Source organism: Brienomyrus brachyistius, chromosome 1 (genome assembly GCF_023856365.1).
Source record: "Brienomyrus brachyistius isolate T26 chromosome 1, BBRACH_0.4, whole genome shotgun sequence".
Classification (NCBI taxonomy): Eukaryota; Metazoa; Chordata; class Actinopteri; order Osteoglossiformes; family Mormyridae; genus Brienomyrus; species Brienomyrus brachyistius.
In genome coordinates, this window is record NC_064533.1 from 41,251,233 (window position 1) to 41,259,264 (window position 8,032).

Consider the following 8,032-nt stretch of genomic DNA (forward strand, 5'->3'; position numbering starts at 1 on the left):
ATTACCCCTCACTTGGTGCTGCTTCACTGGTTACCTATTAAGCACCAGAGTGATTACAGTCTTACCATACAGTGTCTTAAATTGACTTGCACTTATTAATCTGCAGACCTTATTGGTTCCATACAATATTCTAATATTGCTTTGTTTGTTAAAAAACATTTGGTACTTTAAATAACATTTTGAATGTTTTTACATTCTGAGTCTTTAAAAGTGAATGATGTTCAATATTTCGATCAGGAATGTAGATTGATTAAAAACTTATGTTTTTAGTCTGTATAGTTAAATGTTTTTTAAGCTGTTATTGCAATTCTGTTTTACATTGGCATGGTTATGATTTTACACAGACTCTTTTCTTTTCTTACTTTCCATTTCCATGCTCTAGTCCTTTTTTCCCCTTCCACAGAATAAAAGTATATTACCTTTCCCTGCTAATTCACCTTGCTTCTCCATAATACCCCCCCGGTGTTTTTCAGCTTTTTATTGCTTTCTCTCTTGCTCACTCTCTCCCTCTTACTCTTTCTAGTCAAAAGTTGTCCAAGAGCTACGCGTAAGTTCAGCTACCCCACTGCCATTCAGTCCTTTTGGAAACTGGTTTCAGTCAACTCTGAATTTATGGAAAGGTCACAGGAAGTTGGTACCATTGTGCAACCTCACCATCTTATGGTCATATTTCAAGCCACCAACAAACTGTTAAAACTTATTTACAAAATTGTCCATTAATATTACAAACAGTGATAACTACGCTTTCCCAATACATGTCCTATCTTAGTATCCAAGTGCTATTAAGTTCTCTGCATTCAAATACCTTCCTGTGATTCTTCAAGGGTGAAAAAAGTTTCCATCAGGCTTGCTATAGATACTTATATGCCTTCAGAGAATTACATGTTTTTTGATGCCTAAGGAAGCAGAAATAGCATTTAACCAATTTTCCATGAGACACAAATTAGAATTGTGAAACACAGATATGCTAGAACACTCTTCCATGAATTCTTATGTAGAAGAGTTTTCGATAAGACTTTATACTAATGTTCAGTTATTCCACACATATAAGCCTTTAGTTAAACATTAACTAATCATTTACAAAACGTCAATAAGACATTTAGAAGCCTGTTAATGATAAAAAAATAATTTACAAATTCTTAATAACATTTATAAGCATATAGTTAAGGGCTACCTAATCATTTGCAAAACCTCAATAAACATTTATAAATGATGAAAAGGGGAAATAATCATAAACAAATCATTTACTAAATGACTAACCCTGTAATGATGTGCAATGAACAGATCTACAAATTCTTAAGACACTTACAACCAATAAGCATGTAGTTAAGGGTTAATTAATTATTTACAGAACCGTAATAAACATTTATAAATTATTAAAAGGGGAAATGATCATAAACAAGTCAAGGTAACACTTAAATCTGTCACCTATAATGCACAGATACCTTCATAATGTCATGATATTTTTCCATTAATAAACCAGCCAAAAAGCTGACACTAATGCTAGCATTTCATTAGTTATGTAACCAGGGGCTTTATTCATGGATTATTATGCATGTATGCAGTACAGCTGCAGTGCCTGGTAGCAGTATGACATAGGTGTTTTGCTTTTAAGAAGAGCAGATGACATCATCACCATGAGCTACGCGTACGTGGTAAACACACTGTGAATGCACAGCCATGTAAGCGCCATTTTTGGGCTGCGTTGAAAGGTGCAAGATTCGGTGTAACAGTCATATCCATGTAATGATTTTTATGTAAAAGTGCTCAGAATAATTTGTTTGTTACATGTTTATGTTTGAACCAAATGTCTTGCTGTGGGTTAGCGTGTTTGTGTCGGTCACACGAAGAACATTGCTAACTTGCAGGTCAGTTTTCCCTAATGTATTTTATAGCAGCCTCAATCGGTAAAATGGTGGGGTAACAAGGTTTAAAGCCTAATATTTATTTTCTTTACTGTTATATGCTGCTAAGGCAATTAATGTGTTTCTTTATGTTATTACAGTGTGGGTAAAGTGAGTGTAACTCATTTTATGCATTCGCTAACAAAGGGTTGGTGGTGTTCTGATATATTTCTTTTTTTATTTTACAATGCACCTGCTTCATCATTTTTGTTGTATGTTTGATGTCGCTTTTCAATTGCACACATTCTGAGGGTGAAGCATGAGAAATGTATTGTAAAATTTATTTTACTTTTGGGGGCGGCATGGTGATGCAGTGGTTAGCACTGTTGCCTCACACCTCTGGGACCCGGGTTCAAGTACCCGCCTGGGTCACATGTGTGTGGAGTTTGCATGTTCTCCCCATGTCGTCGTGGGGTTTCCTCCGGGTACTCCGGTTTCCCCCCCACAGTCCAAAAACATGCTGAGGCTAGTTGGAGTTACTAAATTTCCCGTAGGTGTGCATGTGAGAGTGAATGGTGTGTGAGTGTGCCCTGCGATGGGCTGGCCCCCCATCGTGGGTTGTTCCCTGCCTCGTGCCCATTGCTTCTGGGATAGGCTCGGGACCCCCTGCGACCCAGTAGGATAAGCGTTTTGGAAAATGGATGGATGGATGGATTTCACTTTTGTATTGCATAAACATTGAAAAGTGTGGATACACCAGATTTATTTCTTTCCTGCAAAAGTCCTTAATTTTGGCAACTTTAAAAATATAACATAGAGAGAGGTAAGAAGCATGTGCTGATTACAGCACATTGCCACACCTACCACCCAACAAACCACCTCAGGGATGAGAACCTAAGTGTAGATGGTGATACCTCCTCACCACACTAGTCCAGATGGAACAATGTGAATCTTTTTTCCAGTGGCTGGAGTGCCAATCCTGCCACCAACCCCCACATTTTCCCTGTAAGTTGGAGGGTTGCATGTAGATTAGCATCATAGCCAGGATGAAGCAGTTAAAGGTTAATGGCCTTGCTCAAGGACCCAGTGGAGTAGGATCACTCCTGGCATTCACGGGATTCAAACCAGTAACATTCCCATTGCTGGCACTGGTCCCTTGCCTCAGAGCCACCACTCTACCTGAAATGTAAAAAATTGCTGTAATATTACAATAAAATTTTACAATATTGTGCTGTAATATTGTTTTGCTGTAATTTTACTGGAAATCACATTGCATGCTGGGATTTTTGTAAGTTCCCATAGTACGTTACTGTAAATCCATAAAAAGGCGCGTTTTTAGACTGATTACTCAGTGACCTTGTAGGAGAGCAGAGCTTCAGAACAGGATAGTTGGAGACAAGCAATATTGAGAAAATTCACAGTACATTAATCTCTTGTTTAAATTTTTAAGTAATATATGCAGAACTTCTAATTTTGAATTATTTAGAAGTAATTGTGAGTAATGTGTAGGCATGTTAGCTAAATTTGTTATCGCTACTTGTCTTAAGCACAAACCCTTTAGTTAGCTTTTAATTGATTTACCTTCTAATAATTTCTTAAATAACGCAGTTGCACGCAAAAAAAGTAATTAATTTTGTTAAAGAGACTGGGTTTCAGCTAAATCTTTTTTTTTTAAACTATTGTTTATTAACCTGTTGATTGGTGATATGTCAAGCAGCAGTTATGCCAAAAACCACAGATTCACGTCATACATATATGCACACACTTATAAAGTGTACTATTAATATATTTTTACTCATATTATTCAAGATAATGCTGCTGCCTTTAGCCTGTAATTTTTGGTGCTTCTCTGGTAATCACTGGCAGATATTTGGAGTGTTAGTAGCATTCGGACAAGACATTTTTTTCCGAATCCCTTAAGTTCGAAATGCCACACGTCTAAAAAAGATTTAGGCTGCAACGATTTATATTGTATGACGTTAGCGTAAGTGCCATATTTAAGTCTGCTGTCTCTAAGAGCCATGGAGTGATGTTCGTAATAGTACTACCAGAAGTTTAACAATTGATTATTATTTGAATTCAAACAGTTTTTTTTTAATCTTTTTATCTAAAATGTTCCATTGTAAATTCAATCTGTGTGACAATGTGTCTAATACTGTTTTTGAGTTTGGCCAACACACAAAGTTGCACAGTAACACATCTAATTATGTGTATCAGTGTGGGGTGCCTGAATGCTCAAGGACATATCATAAATTCACTGCTCTCAAAGCACATATGTATATAGAGATTACAAAGCTGAGGTGCCTGTGTTGAAAATGTGTCAACAATCGTACAAGCTTGAAATCACATATTCAATAGACTGGAAATTCATTGTCCATTTAAAAGATGTGCTGTAAAGCCTGTATTAGTACCCAGATTTGCATCCCACGTTTCCAGGAAGCACAGAAACAATGGTGTGGAACATCTAGAAGACTGTTTTTTTTGAAAGACCTGTAGGGTGCCAGGATCAGTCAAGTGGTCCAGAGACTAGCAATTTTGATGATCCAAAAGAGGTTTATTCTGTTGATGAAAATATCTTTTTATAGAACATTAAACTCTTTTATCTAAAACTACAAGCTAAATTATTATTGCTTGATTGTACTCTTCAGAATGTCCATGACATTGGTCTGGAACATTTACTTAAGAAATTAATTGATAATTTGACTGTTGTAAGAAACATTATAGAGGAACTTAAAAAGGAGGATCTCCTTAAGGCCTGTAATACTAGAATTTTGAGCACTATTCAAAAATGTAGAACCTGTGTCCATATTACTTGGCATTGAGGACAGTGGTAGAGAATGTTTTGCTCAGTACCCCTCGGCTAATTGTGCAAGGTGCTGGTGAGATTTCTTCTGTGATCTTATCAAATGATATATTAGTTTTAATTAGCAAAATCATTAGAGAATTTTTCACGGGGTATTTATGTGGTCATGCATTAACCATTGCTCATTATTCTATATATATGTACAATTATTTCAGGAGAGATGTTGAAATCAAGTGCCTGGATGTTAGCTGTTGAAGGCCGAGTTGTGATTGGGCCACATGATACCATAGTGAATGGGATAGCTGTGCTTATGCAGTGCCCAATGGAGGCATCGTCTACCTTAGAGTTCATTCGAAGGTAAGTTAAAACCCTGAATATATCACTGATGGTGCATGGAGTCTGGCATGTTTATGAATAGTCTTTTGTATAAATTAGTTGTATTGATTGGAATGCTGGCAAGTATTGAGATTGTCGTTGTGTTGGGAAAAGGATAAACTACTGTACCATTGTTTCCTCTACTTACTCTAGAAATTCACTGAAGATATTGTAGGCTTCAGTAATACCTTTGGCCTTAAATTATTGTTTCAGAATGATACTGTAGATATGTTCAATTGATATGCTTATGAACAGTTCACAAACTTAAATAACTTTTCCAAAAGGCTGTAAATCTGAAGAATTTTACATAATACAAGCTGAAACAAAAGCTTAAGCTTAGGAATGCTGTACCCTTGAAAATAACCCATGCCTGCACTGGAATGATATATGCTACTGTCTGTATTGTTGTAGAGGCCTGGTTGGTATCAACCCTGAGATGGGCTCCAAGGTGGCTGCTGGGAAAGTACTGAGAAGAAAGTCTGGGCAAGTGGTGAAAAGAAAGAGTGTGACCATGAATCCACATGTGTGCACCTTGTTGTGGAAACTGATGAACTGTGACTGGTTGGAAATGTAGCAGGACTTTGCATATGGTGCAGCTCTGTGTGGAGTTAGTTAATTCATCAAACACACCTCAGTTTTCTGTTGAAGTCCTAAAACAAATAGGCAAAGGCACTTGCACTGTAAACTGTCCTTTTTTCTTCTAAGTTATTTTTCACGGCTGTTTAATGCTGGGGTACACATGTATTTTATGTTTAGGCACTGCCATTTGATGCAGGGGTATGCGATGTTTGTGTATTGTCATAATACTTAAAGCTGTCTGTTATTATGTTTGCAAATAAAAGTTAAAAATCTGTAATGTGCACTTTGGATTCACTTACTGAATTCTGCCAGAATTTGAATAATGTAAATCTAAAAGAATGTACTGTAAAGCTTACTTGTAAATTTTCAGTATTTTCCTGACAATTGGGTAAGCATCAAGTTGCAGTAACAGTAATAATTTACATTTAACTGCATTTAGAATAGTTTTCTGTAAGTATACAGTAAAATGGAATTCTAAAAATACAGTAGGATAGTGTACTCAAATACAGTACAGCTACTGTTTAATACTGTAATTTTACTGCAACCAGTTGCCAGTAATTTACAGTAAAATATACAGAAAGTGTTTTACAGTGTTTTAGGATGAACTTGTGGACGATTACGTCGCCTAGAGTTAATCACTGTCGTCCTGTTACTGTCGTATATATGAGGTGATTGAGGTATTGATTGATTCTGATCATGTATGGACTGATCATTCCGAGATTCAAATACGTCGTCCATGATTCACCCATAATATTATTGTGCCAAGGTCGGACTGCACATGATCAGTTCGACTGATGTGTTGCACTGTATATTTCTAATGTAATTTTTGGGGAAAATGAGCACTTAGTGGACAATTTATTAGTGATACCTGCTTGTTAACAGAAACAGCCAAAGAGAATATCGTGGCTGCAACTGAATACATACAGCAGGTAGAGAGCGTCAAAAGGTTCTGTCACTCTGTGGCAAATCCATAGAAAAGGTAGAATGTGTTGTCTGTGAGATTGAAGGTGGTGTGATTTTTGGTGCTAGAAAAAAACAGGACCTCAGAGACAAACACCTGGAGTTTTTAAATACCACAGTATCTAATGTTTACAGAGAATGGTGAAAAAAATTGGCTCAGGCATTTCTGTGGGCAATGGGAGAGGCTGGAGAAGAATGGCCAGATGCATTAAACTTAACAGGCCACAAGCAGAAAAATGACAGTTCAGTGCAATCGGAAAATGCAGAAATGCTTCTCAGAACACTAACCTACCGTTGAATGGGTTCTGGAGGTAAAAGTTGGTCCTACTTGGAATTATCCAAGAGTATCTATAAAGTGGCTATAAAATGAATAAAATGCATCATTTTGGCATAATGCCAATGCCAGATACACTCAAAATGCAGGGTGTGTCGTATTTTGCTCAGTCCCATATTGACAGAAAACCTCAGCATATTTTGATTGCCCCATCTATTCCAATAACCACACACCTTGACTTATTCAAATCAACCAATTAAACTATATCTGCCCTTGAGGTAGAGCTGCTCTGAAAATAAAAAATTCACAGCATTAAAAATACCAACACACACTTCACAGTTAAAGGGAAGTGTCAATCACTGCCAATATAATCTGAATGAGCACTTGTAAATCATGCAGGTTTAACCTGGAGGTGCAGTGCAGGCTCTGGGACTAATTAATTCTTCAAAGTGTTTCACTAATTAACTTATAGAATTAAAGGGGTGGCTTGGTACCACAGGTATTTCTACGTTAAGAGTGTATCAACACTGTCGAAGCTATACTCTGCTCATAATCAAAAATGCCGTTACAATCGCTTACATTGTACTGTCAATTATTCATCAAAAGAACAAGAATTTCTATAGTAAGAAATAAATCTGCTTTGTTGTCAGTTGAATACTCTGTGACTGTGACTCTTTATATTCAACTGGTTGGTTGAAACAAAATCCTGGATTGGAATTTTACTTTCTGGATCTGAAATATCTACCTCTGTTTGTTTTGTAGCTATGCAGAGCTTTTATGAAGGGACACTGCTAATGGCCAATTTTCATGATGAATATGTCATCTTTTCCACAGAGCTCAAAAATTATTCTTTTATTTATAAATCAACAGATTACAAAGCACACATTCTATAAAATATAATTTGTTACTAGATAAATAGACATTGTAAATAGTACTTATCTACTTAACCCTTTGGGTCCGGAAGCCTCTGAACTGAAGCCAGAACTACAACAATAAATTCCATAGCACAATTAAAATTTACATTTTATTTTTATTAACAAATGTTAAAAGTAACATTTTGTTACTTTGATTGCAATTTTCAAGCATTACAGAGCTTTATAGAGCATTACAGAGATACAGTGAGGTCCATATATATTTGGACACTCACACAAGTTTTACTATTTTACCTGTTTACTGAAATATATTGAAATTGAGGTT

The 8,032-nt window shown here is 36.3% G+C and overlaps 1 long non-coding RNA gene across 1 annotated transcript; it reads left to right on the forward strand.

The window, feature by feature from the left end:
* Positions 1-4,062: 4,062 nt before the first annotated feature.
* Positions 4,063-5,878, forward strand: LOC125704217 (uncharacterized). Its single transcript, XR_007381062.1, has 2 exons — positions 4,063-5,004; positions 5,434-5,878. It is a non-coding gene; the product is annotated as an uncharacterized LOC125704217 (long non-coding RNA).
* Positions 5,879-8,032: the final 2,154 nt, after the last annotated feature.